This window comes from Ranitomeya variabilis, chromosome 6 (assembly GCF_051348905.1).
Source record: "Ranitomeya variabilis isolate aRanVar5 chromosome 6, aRanVar5.hap1, whole genome shotgun sequence".
NCBI classification, from domain to species: Eukaryota; Metazoa; Chordata; class Amphibia; order Anura; family Dendrobatidae; genus Ranitomeya; species Ranitomeya variabilis.
The window spans coordinates 12,563,592-12,589,420 of record NC_135237.1 but is presented as its reverse complement, the minus strand read 5'-3'; the positions used below and the strand labels follow the sequence as shown (position 1 = coordinate 12,589,420).

At 39.7% G+C, this 25,829-nt stretch overlaps 1 protein-coding gene across 2 annotated transcripts in view; it reads left to right on the top strand.

The window, feature by feature from the left end:
- Positions 1–1,760: 1,760 nt before the first annotated feature.
- ALS2CL (ALS2 C-terminal like) overlaps positions 1,761–25,829 on the top strand; it is a 152,991-nt gene continuing 128,922 nt past the window's right edge. For both annotated transcript variants that reach the window (XM_077267858.1, XM_077267853.1), the window contains exon 1: positions 1,761–1,874. The gene's annotated coding sequence lies outside the window, so the exon portion shown is untranslated. The remainder of the gene's footprint in view (positions 1,875–25,829) is intronic.

Here is a 25,829-nt window from a genome sequence, read left to right as displayed (position 1 = left end):
CCAATCATGTTCTCCAGGGTCTCAGCTACCCCCGGTAGCCGAGACCCAGAGATTTTCCGACGCTGGGGGGACTATACACTTATCTCTTAACGCTGTTAAAAAGCGTATTGGCGGTCATTAAGGGGTTAAAGTTCATGTCCTTTTCACAAAGGTGGTGCGGCCAGTCATGGGAGTCACCATGTGAGTTTGCACTAGAAGCTTTGACCCTAGTGGGCTCAGTGGGTTTTATCGCTAGGCCGCAGTCACTGACGCACTCCACAGGGCTGCCACCCCGGGAGGAATGTGAGCGGTGCACCCGGGGAAACACCACAACTTCCATGTTTATAGTGTTAGATAATAAATCCAGGACATGGGCTACAAGTGTCACATTCCTTGTGTCAGCCGCTCATGACCAGTAGACAACGCCAGAAGCGTCTTACCTGGGCCAAGGAGGAAAAGAACTGGACTGTTATCAGGGGTCCAAGGTCCCAGAGTCTGGAGGAAGAGTGTAGAGGCCACAATCCAAGCTGCTGGAGGTCTAGTGTGAAGTGTCCACAATCAGTGATGGTTTGGGGAGCCATGTCATCTGCTGGTGTAGGTCCACTGTGCTTTATCAAGACCAAAGTCAGCGCAGCCGTCTACCAGGACATTGTAGAGCACTTCATGCTTCCCTCTGCCGACAAGCTTTATGGAGATGGAAATGTCATTCTCCAGCAGGACTTGGCCCCTGTCCACACGGCCAAAAGTACCAAACCTGGTGTAAAAACAACAGTATCACTGGGCTTGATTGGCAGCAAACTCGCCTGACCTTAACCCCATAGAGAATCTATAGAGTATTGTCAAGAGGAAGATGAGACACCAGACCCAACAATGCAGACGAGCTGAAGGCTGCTATCAAAGCAACCTGGGCTTCCATAACCCCTCAGCAGCCACAGGCTGATCGCCTCCATGCCACGCCGCAATGATGCAGTAATTGATGGAAAAGGAGCCACAACCAAGTATTGAGTGCATTTACTGAACATACTGATCATAGGGAACATTTCAGATTTTACGATCATTTTTCAAGCTGGTGTTATAAAGTATTCTAATTTACTGAGATAATGACTTTTGGGTTTTCATTGGCTGTAAGACATAATCATTAACATTAACAGAAATAAACATGTGAAATAGATCACTCTGTGTGTAATGACTCTATAGAATATAGGAGATTCACTTTTTGTATTAAATAACTGAAATAAATTCACTTTGTGATGATATTCTAATTCTGTGAGAAGCTCATGTTTGTGTTTTTGTATATTCTGTGATACTGGGCTATACTGGGCTATACTGGGCTGTACTGGGCTATGGTGGCAGCTTCTTGAACATTATTGTGGTGACGATGGGGATTATTTGGTGTTTCTGGACAGATGAGTTTAGGTTTGGGGTGCAGTATTAGACATGTTTGTCAGTTGGTACATACAAATGTTGTGAATGTTCGGCTGCGCTCGTCACCATGTAGCGCTTTGCTCGTGTGTGTATCCTACTCCCAGTGTTCTCCTGCACTAATAAGGTAGAAGCCGGGCGACCATCGCACAGACTGCAGCACAGACAACACTCCTGATTTTCACCCAGGTTTCCCAGAATCAGTCTCTGAGCCGTGGATTCAGGCCCCACCGGTCTCAGTCACCAGCGGCCACGTCTGTTCCTAATCTGTCAGGATGATGGGGGTTACAGACTTCATTATAACCGTCTTAGTGACAGGCTGCCAAGTCACCTGGCTCCTCGCCCGCCGCCGCTCCGGAGGAATGTGAGCGCTGCACCCTGGGACACACCACAACTTCCTTGTTTATGGTCATAGATGATAAATTGTTTCAACTTGAAGCATTTAAGTAAAAGTCACAAGTGACGGAGGAGAGGTGAGTCCTGTGTGTACAGTATATAGAGTATATAGGGGTCCTGTGTGTACAGTATATAGAGTATATAGGGGTCCTGTGTGTACAGTATATAGAGTATATAGGGGTCCTGTGAGTACAGTATATAGGGGTCCTGTGTGTACAGTATATAGAGTATATAGGGGTCCTGTGTGTACAGTATATAGAGTATATAGGGGTCCTGTGTGTACAGTATATAGAGTATATAGGGGTCCTGTGTGTACAGTATATAGAGTATATAGGGGTCCTGTGTGTACAGTATATAGGGGTCCTGTGTGTACAGTATATAGAGTATATAGGGGTCCTGTGTGTACAGTATATAGGGGTCCTGTGTGTACAGTATATAGAGTATATAGGGGTCCTGTGTGTACAGTATATAGAGTATATAGGGGTCCTGTGTGTACAGTATATAGAGTATATAGTGGTCCTGTGTGTACAGTATATAGGGGTCCTGTGTGTGCAGTATATAGAGTATATAGGGGTCCTGTGTGTACAGTATATAGAGTATATAGGGGTCCTGTGTGTACAGTATATAGAGTATATAGGGGTCCTGTGTGTACAGTATATAGAGTATATAGGGGTCCTGTGTGTACAGTATATAGAGTATATAGGGGTCCTGTGCGTACTGTATATAGAGTATATAGGGGTCCTGTGTGTAGAGTATATAGAGTATATAGGGGTCCTGTGTGTACAGTATATAGAGTATATAGGGGTCCTGTGTGTACAGTATATAGAGTATATAGGGGCCCTGTGTGTACAGTATATAGGGGTCCTGTGTGTACAGTATATAGAGTATATAGGGGTCCTGTGTGTACAGTATATAGGGGTCCTGTGTGTACAGTATATAGAGTATATAGGGGTCCTGTGTGTACAGTATATAGAGTATATAGGGGTCCTGTGTGTACAGTATATAGAGTATATAGTGGTCCTGTGTGTACAGTATATAGGGGTCCTGTGTGTGCAGTATATAGAGTATATAGGGGTCCTGTGTGTACAGTATATAGAGTATATAGGGGTCCTGTGTGTACAGTATATAGAGTATATAGGGGTCCTGTGTGTACAGTAGAGTATATAGGGGTCCTGTGTGTACAGTATATAGGGGTCCTGTGTGTACAGTATATAGAGTATATAGGGGTCCTGTGTGTACAGTATATAGAGTATATAGGGGTCCTGTGTGTACAGTATATAGAGTATATAGGGGTCCTGTGTGTACAGTATATAGAGTATATAGGGGTCCTGTGTGTACAGTATATAGGGGTCCTGTGTGTGCAGTATATAGAGTATATAGGGGTCCTGTGTGTACAGTATATAGAGTATATAGGGGTCCTGTGTGTACAGTATATAGAGTATATAGGGGTCCTGTGTGTACAGTATATAGAGTATATAGTGGTCCTGTGTGTACAGTATATAGAGTATATAGGGGGTCCTGTGTGTACAGTATATAGGGGTCCTGTGTGTACAGTATATAGAGTATATAGGGGTCCTGTGTGTACAGTATATAGAGTATATAGGGGTCCTGTGTGTACAGTATATAGAGTATATAGTGGTCCTGTGTGTACAGTATATAGGGGTCCTGTGTGTGCAGTATATAGAGTATATAGGGGTCCTGTGTGTACAGTATATAGAGTATATAGGGGTCCTGTGTGTACAGTATATAGAGTATATAGGGGTCCTGTGTGTGCAGTATATAGGGGTCCTGTGTGTACAGTATATAGAGTATATAGGGGTCCTGTGCATACTGTATATAGAGTATATAGGGGTCCTGTGTGTAGAGTATATAGAGTATATAGGGGTCCTGTGTGTACAGTATATAGAGTATATAGGGGTCCTGTGTGTACAGTATATAGGGGTCCTGTGTGTACAGTATATAGAGCATATAGGGGTCCTGTGTGTACAGTATATAGAGTATATAGGGGTCCTGTGTGTACAGTATATAGAGTATATAGGGGTCCTGTGTGTACAGTATATAGAGTATATAGTGGTCCTGTGTGTACAGTATATAGGGGTCCTGTGTGTGCACTATATAGAGTATATAGGGGTCCTGTGTGTACAGTATATAGAGTATATAGGGGTCCTGTGTGTACAGTATATAGAGTATATAGGGGTCCTGTGTGTACAGTATATAGAGTATATAGGGGTCCTGTGTGTACAGTATATAGGGGTCCTGTGTGTACAGTATATAGAGTATATAGGGGTCCTGTGTGTACAGTATATAGGGGTCCTGTGTGTACAGTATATAGAGTATATAGGGGTCCTGTGTGTACAGTATATAGAGTATATAGGGGTCCTGTGTGTACAGTATATAGAGTATATAGTGGTCCTGTGTGTACAGTATATAGGGGTCCTGTGTGTGCAGTATATAGAGTATAAAGGGGTCCTGTGTGTACAGTATATAGAGTATATAGGGGTCCTGTGTGTACAGTATATAGAGTATATAGGGGTCCTGTGTGTACAGTATATAGAGTATATAGGGGTCCTGTGTGTACAGTATATAGAGTATATAGGGGTCCTGTGCGTACTGTATATAGAGTATATAGGGGTCCTGTGTGTAGAGTATATAGAGTATATAGGGGTCCTGTGTGTACAGTATATAGAGTATATAGGGGTCCTGTGTGTACAGTATATAGAGTATATAGGGGTCCTGTGTGTACAGTATATAGGGGTCCTGTGTGTACAGTATATAGAGTATATAGGGGTCCTGTGTGTACAGTATATAGGGGTCCTGTGTGTACAGTATATAGAGTATATAGGGGTCCTGTGTGTACAGTATATAGAGTATATAGGGGTCCTGTGTGTACAGTATATAGAGTATATAGTGGTCCTGTGTGTACAGTATATAGGGGTCCTGTGTGTGCAGTATATAGAGTATATAGGGGTCCTGTGTGTACAGTATATAGAGTATATAGTGGTCCTGTGTGTACAGTATATAGGGGTCCTGTGTGTGCAGTATATAGAGTATATAGGGGTCCTGTGTGTACAGTATATAGAGTATATAGGGGTCCTGTGTGTACAGTATATAGAGTATATAGGGGTCCTGTGTGTACAGTAGAGTATATAGGGGTCCTGTGTGTACAGTATATAGGGGTCCTGTGTGTACAGTATATAGAGTATATAGGGGTCCTGTGTGTACAGTATATAGAGTATATAGGGGTCCTGTGTGTACAGTATATAGAGTATATAGGGGTCCTGTGTGTACAGTATATAGAGTATATAGTGGTCCTGTGTGTACAGTATATAGGGGTCCTGTGTGTGCAGTATATAGAGTATATAGGGGTCCTGTGTGTACAGTAAATAGAGTATATAGGGGTCCTGTGTGTACAGTATATAGAGTATATAGGGGTCCTGTGTGTACAGTATATAGAGTATATAGGGGTCCTGTGTGTACAGTATATAGAGTATATAGGGGGTCCTGTGTGTACAGTATATAGGGGTCCTGTGTGTACAGTATATAGAGTATATAGGGGTCCTGTGTGTACAGTATATAGAGTATATAGGGGTCCTGTGTGTACAGTATATAGAGTATATAGTGGTCCTGTGTGTACAGTATATAGGGGTCCTGTGTGTGCAGTATATAGAGTATATAGGGGTCCTGTGTGTACAGTATATAGAGTATATAGGGGTCCTGTGTGTACAGTATATAGAGTATATAGGGGTCCTGTGTGTACAGTATATAGAGTATATAGGGGTCCTGTGCGTACTGTATATAGAGTATATAGGGGTCCTGTGTGTAGAGTATATAGAGTATATAGGGGTCCTGTGTGTACAGTATATAGAGTATATAGGGGTCCTGTGTGTACAGTATATAGAGTATATAGGGGTCCTGTGTGTACAGTATATAGGGGTCCTGTGTGTACAGTATATAGAGCATATAGGGGTCTTGTGTGTACAGTATATAGGGGTCCTGTGTGTACAGTATATAGAGTATATAGGGGTCCTGTGTGTACAGTATATAGAGTATATAGGGGTCCTGTGTGTACAGTATATAGAGTATATAGTGGTCCTGTGTGTACAGTATATAGGGGTCCTGTGTGTGCACTATATAGAGTATATAGGGGTCCTGTGTGTACAGTATATAGAGTATATAGGGGGTCCTGTGTGTACAGTATATAGGGGTCCTGTGTGTACAGTATATAGAGTATATAGGGGTCCTGTGTGTACAGTATATAGAGTATATAGTGGTCCTGTGTGTACAGTATATAGGGGTCCTGTGTGTGCAGTATATAGAGTATATAGGGGTCCTGTGTGTACAGTATATAGAGTATATAGGGGTCCTGTGTGTACAGTATATAGAGTATATAGGGGTCCTGTGTGTACAGTATATAGGGGTCCTGTGTGTACAGTATATAGAGTATATAGGGGTCCTGTGCATACTGTATATAGAGTATATAGGGGTCCTGTGTGTAGAGTATATAGAGTATATAGGGGTCCTGTGTGTACAGTATATAGAGTATATAGGGGTCCTGTGTGTACAGTATATAGGGGTCCTGTGTGTACAGTATATAGAGCATATAGGGGTCCTGTGTGTACAGTATATAGAGTATATAGGGGTCCTGTGTGTACAGTATATAGAGTATATAGGGGTCCTGTGTGTACAGTATATAGAGTATATAGTGGTCCTGTGTGTACAGTATATAGGGGTCCTGTGTGTGCACTATATAGAGTATATAGGGGTCCTGTGTGTACAGTATATAGAGTATATAGGGGTCCTGTGTGTACAGTATATAGAGTATATAGGGGTCCTGTGTGTACAGTATATAGAGTATATAGGGGTCCTGTGTGTACAGTATATAGGGGTCCTGTGTGTACAGTATATAGAGTATATAGGGGTCCTGTGTGTACAGTATATAGGGGTCCTGTGTGTACAGTATATAGAGTATATAGGGGTCCTGTGTGTACAGTATATAGAGTATATAGGGGTCCTGTGTGTACAGTATATAGAGTATATAGTGGTCCTGTGTGTACAGTATATAGGGGTCCTGTGTGTGCAGTATATAGAGTATATAGGGGTCCTGTGTGTACAGTATATAGAGTATATAGGGGTCCTGTGTGTACAGTATATAGAGTATATAGGGGTCCTGTGTGTACAGTATATAGAGTATATAGGGGTCCTGTGTGTACAGTATATATAGTATATAGGGGTCCTGTGCGTACTGTATATAGAGTATATAGGGGTCCTGTGTGTAGAGTATATAGAGTATATAGGGGTCCTGTGTGTACAGTATATAGAGTATATAGGGGTCCTGTGTGTACAGTATATAGAGTATATAGGGGTCCTGTGTGTACAGTATATAGGGGTCCTGTGTGTACAGTATATAGAGTATATAGGGGTCCTGTGTGTACAGTATATAGGGGTCCTGTGTGTACAGTATATAGAGTATATAGGGGTCCTGTGTGTACAGTATATAGAGTATATAGGGGTCCTGTGTGTACAGTATATAGAGTATATAGTGGTCCTGTGTGTACAGTATATAGGGGTCCTGTGTGTGCAGTATATAGAGTATATAGGGGTCCTGTGTGTACAGTATATAGAGTATATAGGGGTCCTGTGTGTACAGTATATAGAGTATATAGGGGTCCTGTGTGTACAGTAGAGTATATAGGGGTCCTGTGTGTACAGTATATAGGGGTCCTGTGTGTACAGTATATAGAGTATATAGGGGTCCTGTGTGTACAGTATATAGAGTATATAGGGGTCCTGTGTGTACAGTATATAGAGTATATAGGGGTCCTGTGTGTACAGTATATAGAGTATATAGTGGTCCTGTGTGTACAGTATATAGGGGTCCTGTGTGTGCAGTATATAGAGTATATAGGGGTCCTGTGTGTACAGTAAATAGAGTATATAGGGGTCCTGTGTGTACAGTATATAGAGTATATAGGGGTCCTGTGTGTACAGTATATAGAGTATATAGGGGTCCTGTGTGTACAGTATATAGAGTATATAGGGGGTCCTGTGTGTACAGTATATAGGGGTCCTGTGTGTACAGTATATAGAGTATATAGGGGTCCTGTGTGTACAGTATATAGAGTATATAGGGGTCCTGTGTGTACAGTATATAGAGTATATAGTGGTCCTGTGTGTACAGTATATAGGGGTCCTGTGTGTGCAGTATATAGAGTATATAGGGGTCCTGTGTGTACAGTATATAGAGTATATAGGGGTCCTGTGTGTACAGTATATAGAGTATATAGGGGTCCTGTGTGTACAGTATATAGAGTATATAGGGGTCCTGTGCGTACTGTATATAGAGTATATAGGGGTCCTGTGTGTAGAGTATATAGAGTATATAGGGGTCCTGTGTGTACAGTATATAGAGTATATAGAGGTCCTGTGTGTACAGTATATAGAGTATATAAGGGTCCTGTGTGTACAGTATATAGGGGTCCTGTGTGTACAGTATATAGAGCATATAGGGGTCTTGTGTGTACAGTATATAGGGGTCCTGTGTGTACAGTATATAGAGTATATAGGGGTCCTGTGTGTACAGTATATAGAGTATATAGGGGTCCTGTGTGTACAGTATATAGAGTATATAGTGGTCCTGTGTGTACAGTATATAGGGGTCCTGTGTGTGCACTATATAGAGTATATAGGGGTCCTGTGTGTACAGTATATAGAGTATATAGGGGTCCTGTGTGTACAGTATATAGAGTATATAGGGGTCCTGTGTGTACAGTATATAGAGTATATAGGGGTCCTGTGTGTACAGTATATAGGGGTCATGTGTGTACAGTATATAGAGTATATAGGGGTCCTGTGTGTACAGTATATAGGGGTCCTGTGTGTACAGTATATAGAGTATATAGGGGTCCTGTGTGTACAGTATATAGAGTATATAGGGGTCCTGTGTGTACAGTATATAGAGTATATAGTGGTCCTGTGTGTACAGTATATAGGGGTCCTGTGTGTGCAGTATATAGAGTATATAGGGGTCCTGTGTGTACAGTATATAGAGTATATAGGGTCATGTGTGTGCATTATATAGAGTATATAGGGGTCCTGTGTGTACAGTATATAGAGTATATAGGGGTCCTGTGTGTACAGTATATAGAGTATATAGGGGTCCTGTGTGTACAGTATATAGAGTATATAGGGGTCCTGTGTGTACAGTATATAGAGTATATAGGGGTCCTGTGTGTACAGTGTATAGAGTATATAGGGGTCCTATGTGTACAGTGTATAGAGTATATAGGGGTCCTGTGTGTACAGTATATAGAGCATATAGGGGTCCTGTGTGTACTGTATATAGAGTATATTGGGTCCTGTGTGTACAGTATATAGAGTATATAGGGGTCCTGTGTGTACAGTATATAGAGTATATAGGGGTCCTGTGTGTACAGTATATAGAGTATATAGGGGTCCTGTGTGTACAGTATATAGAGTATATAGGGGTCCTGTGTGTACAGTATATAGAGTATATAGGGGTCCTGTGTGTACAGTATATAGAGTATATAGGGGTCCTGTGTGTACAGTATATAGAGTATATAGAGGTCCTGTGTGTACAGTATATAGAGTATATAGGATCCTGTGTGTACAGTATATAGAGTATATAGGGGTCCTGTGTGTACAGTATATAGAGTATATAGGGGTCCTGTGTGTACAGTATATAGAGTATATAGGGATCCTGTGTGTACAGTATATAGAGTATATAGGGGTCCTGTGTGTACAGTATATAGGGGTCCTGTGTGTACAGTATATAGAGTATATAGGGGTCCTGTGTGTACAGTATATAGAGTATATAGGGGTCCTGTGTGTACATTATATAGAGTATATAAGGGTCCTGTGTGTACAGTATATAGGGGTCCTGTGTGTACAGTATATAGAGTATATAAGGGTCCTGTGTGTACAGTATATAGGGGTCCTGTGTACAGTATATAGGGGTCCTGTGTGTACAGTATATAGGGGTCCTGTGTGTACAGTATATAGAGTATATAAGGGTCCTGTGTGTACAGTATATAGGGGTCCTGTGTGTATAGTATATAGAGTATATAAGGGTCCTGTGTGTACAGTATATAGATTATATAGTGGTCCTGTGTGTACAGTATATAGGAGTCCTGTGTGTACAGTATATAGAGTATATAGGAGTCCTGTGTGTACAGTATATAGAGTATATAGGGGTCCTGTGTGTACAGTATATATAGTATATAAGGGTCCTGTGTGTACAGTATATAGAGTATATAAGGGTCCTGTGTGTACAGTATATAGAGTATATAGGGGTCCTGTGTGTACAGTATATAGATTATATAGTGGTCCTGTGTGTACAGTATATAGGAGTCCTGTGTGTACAGTATATAGAGTATATAGGAGTCCTGTGTGTACAGTATATAGAGTATATAGGGGTCCTGTGTGTACTGTATATAGAGTATACAGGGGTCCTGTGTGTATAGTATATAGAGTATATAGGGGTCCTGTGTGTATAGTATATAGAGTATATAGGGGCCCTGTGTGTACAGTATATAGAATATATAGGGGTCCTGTGTGTACAGTATATAGAGTATATAGTGGTCCTATGTGTACAGTATATAGGGGTCCTGTGTGTACAGTATATAGAGTATATAAGGGTCCTGTGTGTACAGTATATAGGGGTCCTGTGTGTACAGTATATAGAGTATATAGTGGTCCTGTGTGTACAGTATATAGGGGTCCTGTGTGTGCAGTATATAGAGTATATAGGGGTCCTGTGTGTACAGTATATAGAGTATATAGGGGTCCTGTGTGTACAGTATATAGAGTATATAGGGGTCCTGTGTGTACAGTAGAGTATATAGGGGTCCTGTGTGTACAGTATATAGGGGTCCTGTGTGTACAGTATATAGAGTATATAGGGGTCCTGTGTGTACAGTATATAGAGTATATAGGGGTCCTGTGTGTACAGTATATAGAGTATATAGGGGTCCTGTGTGTACAGTATATAGAGTATATAGTGGTCCTGTGTGTACAGTATATAGGGGTCCTGTGTGTGCAGTATATAGAGTATATAGGGGTCCTGTGTGTACAGTATATAGAGTATATAGGGGTCCTGTGTGTACAGTATATAGGGGTCCTGTGTGTACAGTATATAGAGTATATAGGGGTCCTGTGTGTACAGTATATAGAGTATATAGGGGTCCTGTGTGTACAGTATATAGAGTATATAGGGGTCCTGTGTGTACAGTATATAGAGTATATAGTGGTCCTGTGTGTACAGTATATAGGGGTCATGTGTGTGCAGTATATAGAGTATATAGGGGTCCTGTGTGTACAGTATATAGAGTATATAGGGGTCCTGTGTGTACAGTATATAGGGGTCCTGTGTGTACAGTATATAGAGTATATAGGGGTCCTATGTGTACAGTATATAGAGTATATAGGGGTCCTGTGCGTACTGTATATAGAGTATATAGGGGTCCTGTGTGTAGAGTATATAGAGTATATAGGGGTCCTGTGTGTACAGTATATAGAGTATATAGGGGTCCTGTGTGTACAGTATATAGAGTATATAGGGGTCCTGTGTGTACAGTATATAGGGGTCCTGTGTGTACAGTATATAGAGTATATAGGGGTCCTGTGTGTACAGTATATAGAGTATATAGTGGTCCTGTGTGTACAGTATATAGGGGTCCTGTGTGTGCACTATATAGAGTATATAGGGGTCCTGTGTGTACAGTATATAGAGTATATAGGGGTCCTGTGTGTACAGAATATAGAGTATATAGGGGTCCTGTGTGTACAGTATATAGAGTATATAGGGGTCCTGTGTGTACAGTATATAGGGGTCCTGTGTGTACAGTATATAGAGTATATAGGGGTCCTGTGTGTACAGAATATAGAGTATATAGGGGTCCTGTGTGTACAGTATATAGAGTATATAGTGGTCCTGTGTGTACAGTATATAGGGGTCCTGTGTGTGCAGTATATAGAGTATATAGGGGTCCTGTGTGTACAGTATATAGAGTATATAGGGTCATGTGTGTATATTATATAGAGTATATAGGGGTCCTGTGTGTACAGTATATAGAGTATATAGGGGTCCTGTGTGTACAGTATATAGAGTATATAGGGGTCCTGTGTTTACAGTATATAGAGTATATAGGGGTCCTGTGTGTACAGTATATAGAGTATATAGGGGTCCTGTGTGTACAGTGTATAGAGTATATAGGGGTCCTGTGTGTACAGTGTATTGAGTATATAGGGGTCCTGTGTGTACAGTATATAGAGTATATAGGGGTCCTGTGTGTACTGTATATAGAGTATATAGGGTCCTGTGTGTACAGTATATAGAGTATATAGGGGTCCTGTGTGTACAGTATATAGAGTATATAGGGGTCCTGTGTGTACAGTATATAGAGTATATAGGGGTCCTGTGTGTACAGTATATAGAGTATATAGGGGTCCTGTGTGTACAGTATATAGAGTATATAGGGGTCCTGTGTGTACAGTATATAGAGTATATAGGGGTCCTGTGTGTACAGTATATAGAGTATATAGGATCCTGTGTGTACAGTATATAGAGTATATAGGGGTCCTGTGTGTACAGTATATAGAGTATATAGGGGTCCTGTGTGTACAGTATATAGGGGTCCTGTGTGTACAGTATATAGAGTATATAGGGGTCCTGTGTGTACAGTATATAGAGTATATAGGGGTCCTGTGTGTACAGTATATAGAGTATATAAGGGTCCTGTGTGTACAGTATATAGGGGTCCTGTGTGTACAGTATATAGAGTATATAAGGGTCCTGTGTGTACAGTATATAGGGGTCCTGTGTGTACAGTATATAGGGGTCCTGTGTGTACAGTATATAGAGTATATAAGGGTCCTGTGTGTACAGTATATAGGGGTCCTGTGTGTATAGTATATAGAGTATATAAGGGTCCTGTGTGTACAGTATATAGGGGTCCTGTGTGTACAGTATATATAGTATATAAGGGTCCTGTGTGTACAGTATATAGAGTATATAAGGGTCCTGTGTGTACAGTATATAGAGTATATAGGGGTCCTGTGTGTACAGTATATAGATTATATAGTGGTCCTGTGTGTACAGTATATAGGAGTCCTGTGTGTACAGTATATAGAGTATATAGGAGTCCTGTGTGTACAGTATATAGAGTATATAGGGGTCCTGTGTGTACTGTATATAGAGTATACAGGGGTCCTGTGTGTATAGTATATAGAGTATATAGGGGTCCTGTGTGTATAGTATATAGAGTATATAGGGGCCCTGTGTGTACAGTATATAGAATATATAGGGGTCCTGTGTGTACAGTATGTAGAGTATATAGTGGTCCTGTGTGTACAGTATATAGGGGTCCTGTGTGTACAGTATATAGAGTATATAAGGGTCCTGTGTGTACAGTATATAGGGGTCCTGTGTGTACAGTATATAGAGTATATAGTGGTCCTGTGTGTACAGTATATAGGGGTCCTGTGCGTACACTATATAGAGTATATAAGGGTCCTGTGTGTACAGTATATAGGGGTCCTGTGTGTACAGTATACAGAGTATATAAGGGTCCTGTGTGTACAGTATATAGGGGTCCTGTGTGTACAGTATATAGAGTATATAGTGGTCCTGTGTGTACAGTATATAGGGGTCCTGTGTGTACAGTATAGAGTATATAGTGGTCCTGTGTGTACAGTATATAGGGGTCCTGTGTGTACAGTATATAGAGTATATAGGGGCCCTGTGTGTACAGTATATAGAATATATAGTGGTCCTGTGTGTACAGTATATAGGGGTCCTGTGTGTACAGTATATAGAGTATATAGTGGTCCTGTGTGTACAGTATATAGGGGTCCTGTGTGTACAGTATATAGAGTATATAGGGGTCCTGTGTGTACAGTATATAGGGGTCCTGTGTGTACAGTATATAGGGGTCCTGTGTACACTGTATATGTGAGTCCTCTGTATACAGTACTGTACCCAGTATATACGAGTCCACTGTGAAGTATATAGAGTATATAGAGTATATATGTCCGGTGTACACAGAGCAGTATACGTAGTATTGTATATATGAGTCGGATTATTCTTCCTGCCACACTTGACTTTTCTTCAGGGTCTTAGTTAAGGATTAAGATAATCGCTGATCTCCACAAGGTGAATATAACAGATATCCGCCCCATGACCGGGCAATCCAGCGCGGCGCGGCAGAGGTTACTATTTTAATAATTTCTTTATAGTCACATTTACCTATTTTATTTACCTTTCTGCAATTTCGTTATTTCCTTCTGTTCTCCAGGCTTCGGCGAGGTTTAGGGAGCGCTGTGCAGAGTCTGTAGTCAGTGACGGTCAGTGACTCCAGTCTATAGGGAGCCTGCGGGCGACACATACAGGAGTATCCAAGGGCGGACATTATGGCATACATTCTATAGAAAGGCACATAAATCAGCCCTCGGTGACTGGCTGTGGCTTCATTCTACCAGACAGGCAGTATATAGGGGCAAGAAGCCCATTAGGGGACATGTAGCAGGCTGCGTATATACATCCGGCCAGTACTCAGACTTACACAGAAGGAAATGTTGTTACTTTGTTGCTGCAGTTTTGTTTTCTTGCTGCCCTTCATCTCTATGATGCCACTAATAGAGACAGTATGTGTCACCTTGTAATAATCACTAAATCTGTCATAAAGGACATAAAACGCTGAAATGACAGAAGTTTATAACAGGCATCACAATAATACTAATAGTAATACTAATGACACAGGTAAGACGAGTCAAAACAAAAGAAAGTCAAAACCGAACCCTTTTATATATAGATTGAAGGTCTCAGCGGACACAAGGGCGCACGTCCAAAACCAGGGAGCCCATCCCGGACAGTATCAAGACCACAAAGAACAAAGAGACAGCGCCACAATGGATGGTGAAAAAATAGGAGCTTACATTTATTCTGCCTCCTCAAGCTCGATAAAGGTCCGCTACAGGGGGCAGAATAAATGAAAGCTCCTATGTTTTCACCATCCATTGTGGCGCTGTCTCTGTGTTCTTTGTGGTACAGGTAAGACAAGTGTGATACTGACAGCAGCCCCATCATGTCCGGGAAGCACTGAGGACACTTGTACCGCGGCCAGCAGGATTGTTGCTCTATGATCCCGCAAGGACGCTCTGTTATTACACTGATGGATACAGGACATTGCCCATCCGTGCCGGTCACCCCGAGGATCAGAATAGGAACATGCTCTGTGATCAGTGGGGTCTGAGGGAAAATACAGCAACTGACACTGACGATAATATCACTTCACTCATGGCAGAAAACCTGGAAATGAAAATGGAAATAGCTGAGAATATAGAAAATCAGGGTAACACCCCCACCGGGGAAAAGACTGGGCCCAGGAAGTTGTCAGAATTACATAATCATCCACGGCAAACTAAATTAATCCCGTCTCTAAGGGTTCATCTTCTCTCCTGACATCAAAGTCACAGGGATGCAAATCACAATCATAAATATGCCACTAATCCATACAAATATATAAATGATTAATATGCTGCACACTGCCCCCTATGTACAAGAATATATATATATATATATACTATAATACTGGCCCCTATGTACAAGAATATAACTACTATAATACTGCCCCTATGTACAAGAATATAACTACTATAATACTGCTCCTTTGTACAAGAATATAACTACTATAATACTGCTCCTATGTACAAGAATATAACTACTATAATACTGCCACTATGTACAAGAATATAACTACTATAATACTGCTCCTTTGTACAAGAATATAACTACTATAATACTGCTCCTATGTACAAGAATATAACTACTATAATACTGCCCCTATGCACAAGAATATAACTACTATAATACTGCTCCTATGTACAAGAATATAACTACTATAATACTGCCTCTATGTACAAGAATATAACTACTATAATACTGCTCCCTATGTACAAGAATATAACTACTATAATACTGTCCCTATGTACAAGAATATAACTACTATAATACTGCCCCTATGTACAAGAATATAACTACTATAATACTGCCCCTATGTACAAGAATATAACTACTATAATACTGCTCCTATGTACAAGAATATAACTACTATAATACTGCCCCTATGTACAAGAATATAACTACTATAATACTGCCCCTATGCACAAGAATATAACTACTATAATACTGCTCCTTTGTACAAGAATATAACTACTATAATACTGCCCCTATGTACAAAATATAACTGCTATAATACTGCTCCTATGTACAAGAATATAACTACTATAATACTGCTCCTATGTACAAGAATATAACTGCTATAATACTGCTCCTATGTACAAGAATATAACTACTATAATACTGCCCCTATGTACAAGAATATAAATACTATAATGCTGCCCCTATATACAAGAATATAACTACTATAATACTGCCCCTATGTACAAGAATATAAATACTATAATACTGCCTCTATATACAAGAATATAACTACTATAATACTGCTCCTATGTACAAGAATATAACTACTATAATACTGCCCCTATGTACAAGAATATAACTACTATAATACTGCCCCTATGTACAAGATTATAACTACTATAATACTGCTCCTATGTACAAGAATATAACTGCTATAATACTGCCCCTATGTACAAGAATATAACTACTATAATACTGCTCCTATGTACAAGAATATAACTACTATAATACTGCTCCTATGTACAAGAATATAACTACTATAATACTGCCCCTATGTACAAGAATATAACTGCTATAATACTGCTCCTAGGTACAAGAATATAACTACTATAATACTGCCCCTATGTACAAGAATATAACTGCTATAATACTGCCCCTATGTACAAGAATATAACTGCTATAATACTGCTCCTATGTACAAGAATATAACTACTATAATACTGCCCCTATGTACAAGAATATAACTACTATAATACTGCCCCTATATACAAGAATATAACTACTATAATACTGCCCCTATACACAAGAATATAACTACTATAATACTGCTCCTATGTACAAGAATATAACTACTATAATACTGCTCCCATGTACAAAAATATAACTACTATAATACTGCCCCTATGTACAAGAATATAACTACTATAATACTGCCCCTATGTACAAGAATATAACTACTATAATACTGCCCCATGAACAAGAATATAACTACTATAATACTGCTCCTATGTACAAGAATATAACTACTATAATACTGCCCCTATATACAAGAATATAACTACTATAATACTGCTGCTATGTACAAGAATATAACTACTATAATACTGCTCCTATGTACAAAAATATAACTACTATAATACTGCCCCTATGTACAAGAATATAACTACTATAATACTGCCCCTATGTACAAGAATATAACTACTATAATACTGCCCCATGAACAAGAATATAACTACTATAATACTGCTCCTATGTACAAGAATATAACTACTATAATACTGCCCCTATATACAAGAATATAACTACTATAATACTGCTGCTATGTACAAGATTATAACTACTATAATACTGCTCCTATGTACAAGAATATAACTACTATAATACTGCTCCTATGTACAAGAATATAACTACTATAATACTGCCCCTATGCACAAGAATATAACTACTATAATACTGCCCCATGAACAAGAATATAACTACTATAATACTGCTCCTATGTACAAGAATATAACTACTATAATACTGCCCCTATATACAAGAATATAACTACTATAATACTGCTGCTATGTACAAGAATATAACTACTATAATACTGCTCCTATGTACAAGAATATAACTACTATAATACTGCTCCTATGTACAAGAATATAACTACTATAATACTGCCCCTATGTACAAGAATATAACTACTATAATACTGCCCCTATATACAAGAATATAACTACTATAATACTGCCCCCTATGTACAAGAATATGACTACTATAATACTGCCCCTATGTACAAGAATATAACTACTATAATACTGCCCCTATGTACAAGAATATAAGTACTATAATACTGCCTCTATGTACAAGAATATAACTACTATAATACTGCTCCTGTTTACAAGAATATAACTACTATAATACTGCCCTTATGTACAAGAATATAACTACTATAATACTGCCCCTATGTACAAGAATATAACTACTATAATACTGCCCCTATGTACAAGAATATAACTACTATAATACTGCTCCTGTGTACAAGAATATAACTACTATAATACTGCTCCTATGTACAAGAATATAACTACTATAATACTGCCCCTATGTACAAGAATATAACTACTATAATACTGCCCCTATGTACAAGAATATAACTACTATAATACTGCTCCTATGTACAAGAATATAACTACTATAATACTGCTCCTATGTACAAGAATATAACTACTATAATACTGCCCCTATGCACAAGAATATAACTACTATAATACTGCCCCATGAACAAGAATATAACTACTATAATACTGCTCCTATGTACAAGAATATAACTACTATAATACTGCCCCTATATACAAGAATATAACTACTATAATACTGCTGCTATGTACAAGAATATAACTACTATAATACTGCTCCTATGTACAAGAATATAACTACTATAATACTGCTCCTATGTACAAGAATATAACTACTATAATACTGCCCCTATGTACAAGAATATAACTACTATAATACTGCCCCTATATACAAGAATATAACTACTATAATACTGCCCCCTATGTACAAGAATATGACTACTATAATACTGCCCCTATGTACAAGAATATAACTACTATAATACTGCCCCTATGTACAAGAATATAAGTACTATAATACTGCCTCTATGTACAAGAATATAACTACTATAATACTGCTCCTGTTTACAAGAATATAACTACTATAATACTGCCCTTATGTACAAGAATATAACTACTATAATACTGCCCCTATGTACAAGAATATAACTACTATAATACTGCCCCTATGTACAAGAATATAACTACTATAATACTGCTCCTGTGTACAAGAATATAACTACTATAATACTGCTCCTATGTACAAGAATATAACTACTATAATACTGCCCCTATGTACAAGAATATAACTACTATAATACTGCCTCTATGTACAAGAATATAACTACTATAATACTGCTCCTATGTACAAGAATATAACTACTATAATACTGGCCTCTATGTACAAGAATATAACTACTATAATACTGCCCCTATGTACAAGAATATAACTACTATAATACTGCTCCCTATGTACAAGAATATAACTACTATAATACTGCTCCTATGTACAAGAATATAACTACTATAATACTGCTCCATATGTACAAGAATATAACTACTATAATACTGCCCCTATGTACAAGAATATAACTACTATAATACTGCTCCTATGTACAAGAATATAACTACTATAAAACTGCTCCTATGTACAAGAATATAACTACTATAATACTGCCCCTATGTACAAGAATATAACTACTATAATACTGCCCCTATGTACAAGAATATAACTACTATAATACTGCCCCTATGTACAAGAATATAACTACTATAATACTGCTCCTATGTACAAGAATATAACTACTATAATACTGCACCTATGTACAAGAATATAACTACTATAATACTGCTCCTATGTACAAGAATATAACTACTATAATACTGCCCTTATGTACAAGAATATAACTACTATAATACTGCTCCTATGTACAAGAATATAACTACTATAATACTGCTCCTATGTACAAGAATATAACTACTATAATACTGCTCCTATGTACAAGAATATAACTACTATAATACTGCTCCTATGTACAAGAATATAACTACTATAATACTGCTCCTATGTACAAGAATATAACTACTATAATACTGCACCTATGTACAAGAATATAACTACTATAATACTGCTCCTATGTACAAGAATATAACTACTATAATACTGCTCCTATGTACAAGAATATAACTACTATAATACTGCTCCTATGTACAAGAATATAACTACTATAATACTGCTCCTATGTACAAGAATATAACTACTATAATACTGCTCCTATGTACAAGAATATAACTACTATAATACTGCTCCATATGTACAAGAATATAACTACTATAATACTGCCCCTATGTACAAGAATATAACTACTATAATACTGCTCCTATGTACAAGAATATAACTACTATAAAACTGCTCCTATGTACAAGAATATAACTACTATAATACTGCCCCTATGTACAAGAATATAACTACTATAATACTGCCCCTATGTACAAGAATATAACTACTATAATACTGCCCCTATGTACAAGAATATAACTACTATAATACTGCTCCTATGTACAAGAATATAACTACTATAATACTGCACCTATGTACAAGAATATAACTACTATAATACTGCTCCTATGTACAAGAATATAACTACTATAATACTGCCCTTATGTACAAGAATATAACTACTATAATACTGCTCCTATGTACAAGAATATAACTACTATAATACTGCTCCTATGTACAAGAATATAACTACTATAATACTGCTCCTATGTACAAGAATATAACTACTATAATACTGCTCCTATGTACAAGAATATAACTACTATAATACTGCTCCTATGTACAAGAATATAACTACTATAATACTGCACCTATGTACAAGAATATAACTACTATAATACTGCTCCTATGTACAAGAATATAACTACTATAATACTGCTCCTATGTACAAGAATATAACTACTATAATACTGCTCCTATGTACAAGAATATAACTACTATAATACTGCCCCTATGTACAAGAATATAACTACTATAATACTGCCCCTATGTACAAGAATATAACTACTATAATACTGCCCCTATGTACAAGAATATAACTACTATAATACTGCTCCTATGTACAAGAATATAACTACTATAATACTGCACCTATGTACAAGAATATAACTACTATAATACTGCTCCTATGTACAAGAATATAACTACTATAATACTGCCCTTATGTACAAGAATATAACTACTATAATACTGCTCCTATGTACAAGAATATAACTACTATAATACTGCTCCTATGTACAAGAATATAACTACTATAATACTGCTCCTATGTACAAGAATATAACTACTATAATACTGCTCCTATGTACAAGAATATAACTACTATAATACTGCTCCTATGTACAAGAATATAACTACTATAATACTGCACCTATGTACAAGAATATAACTACTATAATACTGCTCCTATGTACAAGAATATAACTACTATAATACTGCTCCTATGTACAAGAATATAACTACTATAATACTGCTCCTATGTACAAGAATATAACTACTATAATACTGCTCCTATGTACAAGAATATAACTACTATAATACTGCTCCCTATGTACAAGAATATAACTACTATAATACTGCTCCTATGTACAAGAATATAACTACTATAATACTGCTCCATATGTACAAGAATATAACTACTATAATACTGCCCCTATGTACAAGAATATAACTACTATAATACTGCTCCTATGTACAAGAATATAACTACTATAAAACTGCTCCTATGTACAAGAATATAACTACTATAATACTGCCCCTATGTACAAGAATATAACTACTATAATACTGCCCCTATGTACAAGAATATAACTACTATAATACTGCCCCTATGTACAAGAATATAACTACTATAATACTGCTCCTATGTACAAGAATATAACTACTATAATACTGCACCTATGTACAAGAATATAACTACTATAATACTGCTCCTATGTACAAGAATATAACTACTATAATACTGCCCTTATGTACAAGAATATAACTACTATAATACTGCCCCTATGTACAAGAATATAACTACTATAATACTGCTCCTATGTACAAGAATATAACTACTATAATACTGCTCCTATGTACAAGAATATAACTACTATAATACTGCTCCTATGTACAAGAATATAACTACTATAATACTGCTCCTATGTACAAGAATATAACTACTATAATACTGCTCCTATGTACAAGAATATAACTACTATAATACTGCTCCTATGTACAAGAATATATTATAATACTGCTCCTATGTACAAGAATATAACTACTATAATACTGCCTCTATGTACAAGAATATAACTACTATAATACTGCCCCTATGTACAAGAATATAACTACTATAATACTGCTCCTATGTACAAGAATATACTATAATACTGCTCCTATGTACAAGAATATAACTACTATAATACTGCCCCTATGTACAAGAATATAACTACTATAATACTGCTCCTATGTACAAGAATATAACTATTATAATACTGCTCCTATGTACAAGAATATAACTACTATAATACTGCCCTTATGTACAAGAATATAACTACTATAATACCGCCCCTATGTACAAGAATATAACTACTATAATACTGCTCCTATGTACAAGAATATAACTACTATAATACTGCTCCTATGTACAAGAATATAGCTACTATAATACTGCTCCTATGTACAAGAATATAACTACTATAATACTGCCTCCTATGTACAAGAATATAACTACTATAATACTGCCTCCTAGCTGTGAGGTTGTGTGTTTGTAGCTCTCCTGATGTCTGGAGCAAGCCCAGGGAGGGGCCACCCTGGGCGGGGAAACTCCCCAAGCAAGGTCCCGGCTTCCAGGCCTACTCTTGGAAGAAACTCCCAAGCTGTTTCTAATGAGGATAAAGATCCCACAGTGATTTCTGAGGGAAAGAAAGCTCAGAATGAAAGTAATAAGGCTATGTTCACATTTGCGTTGTGCGGTGCAGCGTCGGTGACGCAACGCACAACGCAAATGTAAGCGCATGCACAACGCAGCGTTTTGTGACACATGCGTCCACTTTTGCATGGTTTTTGGCGCAGAAAAAACTGCATCTTGCTGCTTTCTCTGCGCCCGAACGCATGCACCACAGTGACGCATGCGTCACAAAACGCAACTGCAACGCATGTCCATGCGCCCCCCATGTCAAATATAGGGGCGCATGACGCAACGCTAATGTGAACGTAGCCTAACAGCAGCAAGAAAGTGAGTAAAGTAATGGAACAAGGAAAAGCCATGGCTGTAGGCAAGAAAGTTCCAGTTAAGCAGTCGTCCAGCCAAGGCAAGCAGAGTGAAGTGCGATTAGGAGAAATCCAAAAGAAATCTGGTGGTGAGAAGCTGAATGGAGGAAAGCAGCCTGAAGCTCAGGAGATGCCATCACCGGCCTCAGGTGTGCAGCTCACTCCTAACAAGCAGTGGAGAACTTCACTGGAGAGACAGATACTCCAGGAGAAACATGTGGTGACCAGCATGGCGAGCTCTGGACACACAAGGTCGCAGTCAGGTGGCAGCAGTAAAAGTGCTGTGGAGCCTGGAGCCACGAAATCAGCGGTGGTAAAAGTCAAGGAGACATCTGGTCCCAAGCAGCCGGAGACATTGCTGATAGCAGGATCCCAGAAGGAGACGCCATGTGCACCTGAGCTGCAGCTTGCAGAGGAGATCCCAGGACTGGTCCGGAAGCTCAGTGAGTTACACCAGCAGAAAAGCCTGCTGCAGAAGCAGATAGACGCTCTCTATGAGGTAAAGGCTGCTAACACCGGGGATCACACCATGTGTGACCAGAGTCTGAACTCACTGGGTGTATGGCTGGCAAGAGTGGTGGGGGACATAGACTGTGTCCTAGAGAGGATGGGGCCCCTGGCGGAGACCAGGAACTGTTTATGTCACACAACAGAACTCTACAGATTCCAGGTCAGACATTGTCCCAGGTGGACCCCAGAAGCAGGTACGGCCGGTGCTGCAGCCCGCAAGCTTTTGCTTCCAGATGGGTCAAATATTGCACCAGCAGCAGATACCAAGCAGCCGCCTGTAGAGCAGATTCCAGCAGAGGTACCACAAGTCTCAGGATGCCCAGCGCAGCAGCCTGCTGCAGATTCAGTGCACATTTCAGCAGAGGGACTACAAGTCTCAGAATGCCAAGCACAACAGTTGGGCAGTGGACATGTGCCGATAGTAAAGGTACCTTCACACGAAGCGACGCTGCAGCGATAGCGACAACGATGCCGATCGCTGCAGCATCACTGTTTGATCGCTGGGGAGCTGTCACACAGACCGCTCTCCAGCGACCAACGATGCCGAGGTCCCCGGGTAACCAGGGTAAACATCGGGTTACTAAGCGCGGCCCTGCGCTTGGTAACCCGATGTTTACCCTGGTTACCAGTGTAAAACATCGCTGGTATCGTTGCTTTTGCTTTCAAACACGACGATACACAGCGATCGGACGACCAAATAAAGTTCTGGACTTTATTCAGCGACCAGCGACATCACAGCAGGATCCTGATCGCTGCTGCGTGTCAAACGAAACGATATCGCTAGCGAGGACGCTGCAACGTCACGGATCGCTAGCGATGTCGTTTCGTGTGAAGGTACCTTTACTGATGGTGCCCAGCAGGGCTCTGATGCTGGGGATAACCGCGCTGTATCTGAGGGGTCGGGGGCTTGGGGGAGCACAATATCTTTGGTGGACACTGTACAATCTGATAATGACATTGATGTTGATGATAACAGTGTGCATGATAATGTCTGTGATTTCCCCCCATTAATTTCGAGCACACAAGGTGTGGCAGCCCCCCTGCTGCAGAACCTCACCCTAGTGTGACCCCGCAGGTTCCCCCCAGTAATGCCTGGAGCCGTGGTGCTCCGTCCTTCACCTCTGGTGCCAACTATACCGGCCAGGCGTTGAAACGGAGAAACAGAGGTGCCAAGGAGGACCTGCCGGACAGGAGGTTTGTGGTCAGGGAGCTCCTGTGCCGCCAGATGGGGTTCGCGCCAGTCAGCATCTTGGCAGTGATTAATCTTCCAGACAGGCAGGGCTATGACGTCAGCTTTAAGCTCATGACTGACCTGGACAGATTCTGGTCTAACTTCCCCAAGTTTAGAGACACTGAGGGCTGGAGTAAGTTCAGCTTTATTCCCATCTCTAAGCCGGACACGGTTACCGTAAATGTCATCTTCTGGAATGAGTCTGTTCCCCCGCAGGACATTGTGGTGTGGCTCCGGAGGCATTGTGACCTGGTCTCTGACCTCACCAAAAGCAGAGACAGTGATGGTATCTGGACAGGAGGGTGGAGGGTCTTGGTGAAACTGCGCCAGTGTAATAATATCACTGCCCACTTACCCAACTCCTTCTTTATTGGGATGGAGAGGGGTGTGCGTTTCTACCCCGGGCAGCCCCGTAAGTGCTTCAAATGTGGTGGGAAAGGTCACCTGGCAAATACCTGTACTGTGGTGAAGTGCAGCCTGTGCGGGGAAGTCGGCCATGTAGCTGCAGACTGCCAGAACATCAGGTGCAACCTCTGTGGGAAGATCGGCCAACCTCACAGGGACTGTCCAGACGCCTGGCATAATATCTGTAAGGACTTTCCTGATGAGGATTTGGTGGCAGGGGCAGAGATTCTGGAGGAGGCAGCTTTACTGTCAGGGGAAATACTGACCAGACCGGAGGTCCACCAGGGGTCTGCTCAGCTCACACCAGAGCAGCAGGGTTCAGAGGGTACACAGGGGAGCATGGAGGTTGTGCCTCAGGAGCAGCAGTCACAGGAAGGCATTACTTCAGTACTACCATCTGTGTCTGAAGGAAATAGCAATAATCAGACTAAGGCTGGCCTCACACTCAGCGTATGTAAATACGGTCCGTTTTTTACGGCCGTAATACGCAGAAAAGTCCCCAAAATAGTGATCCGTATGTCATCCGTAGGCAGGGTGTGTCAGCGTATTTTGCGCATGGCATCCTCCGTATGTAATCCGTATGGCATCCGTACTGCGATATTTTCTCGCAGGCTTGCAAAACCGACATCTAATGGATTTATGTGCTCAAATGTTTGGTAAAACATATATACAGTATATATATATATATATATATATATATATATATATATGTCATTGAGACACATCTATATATATTCTGTATTTATATTT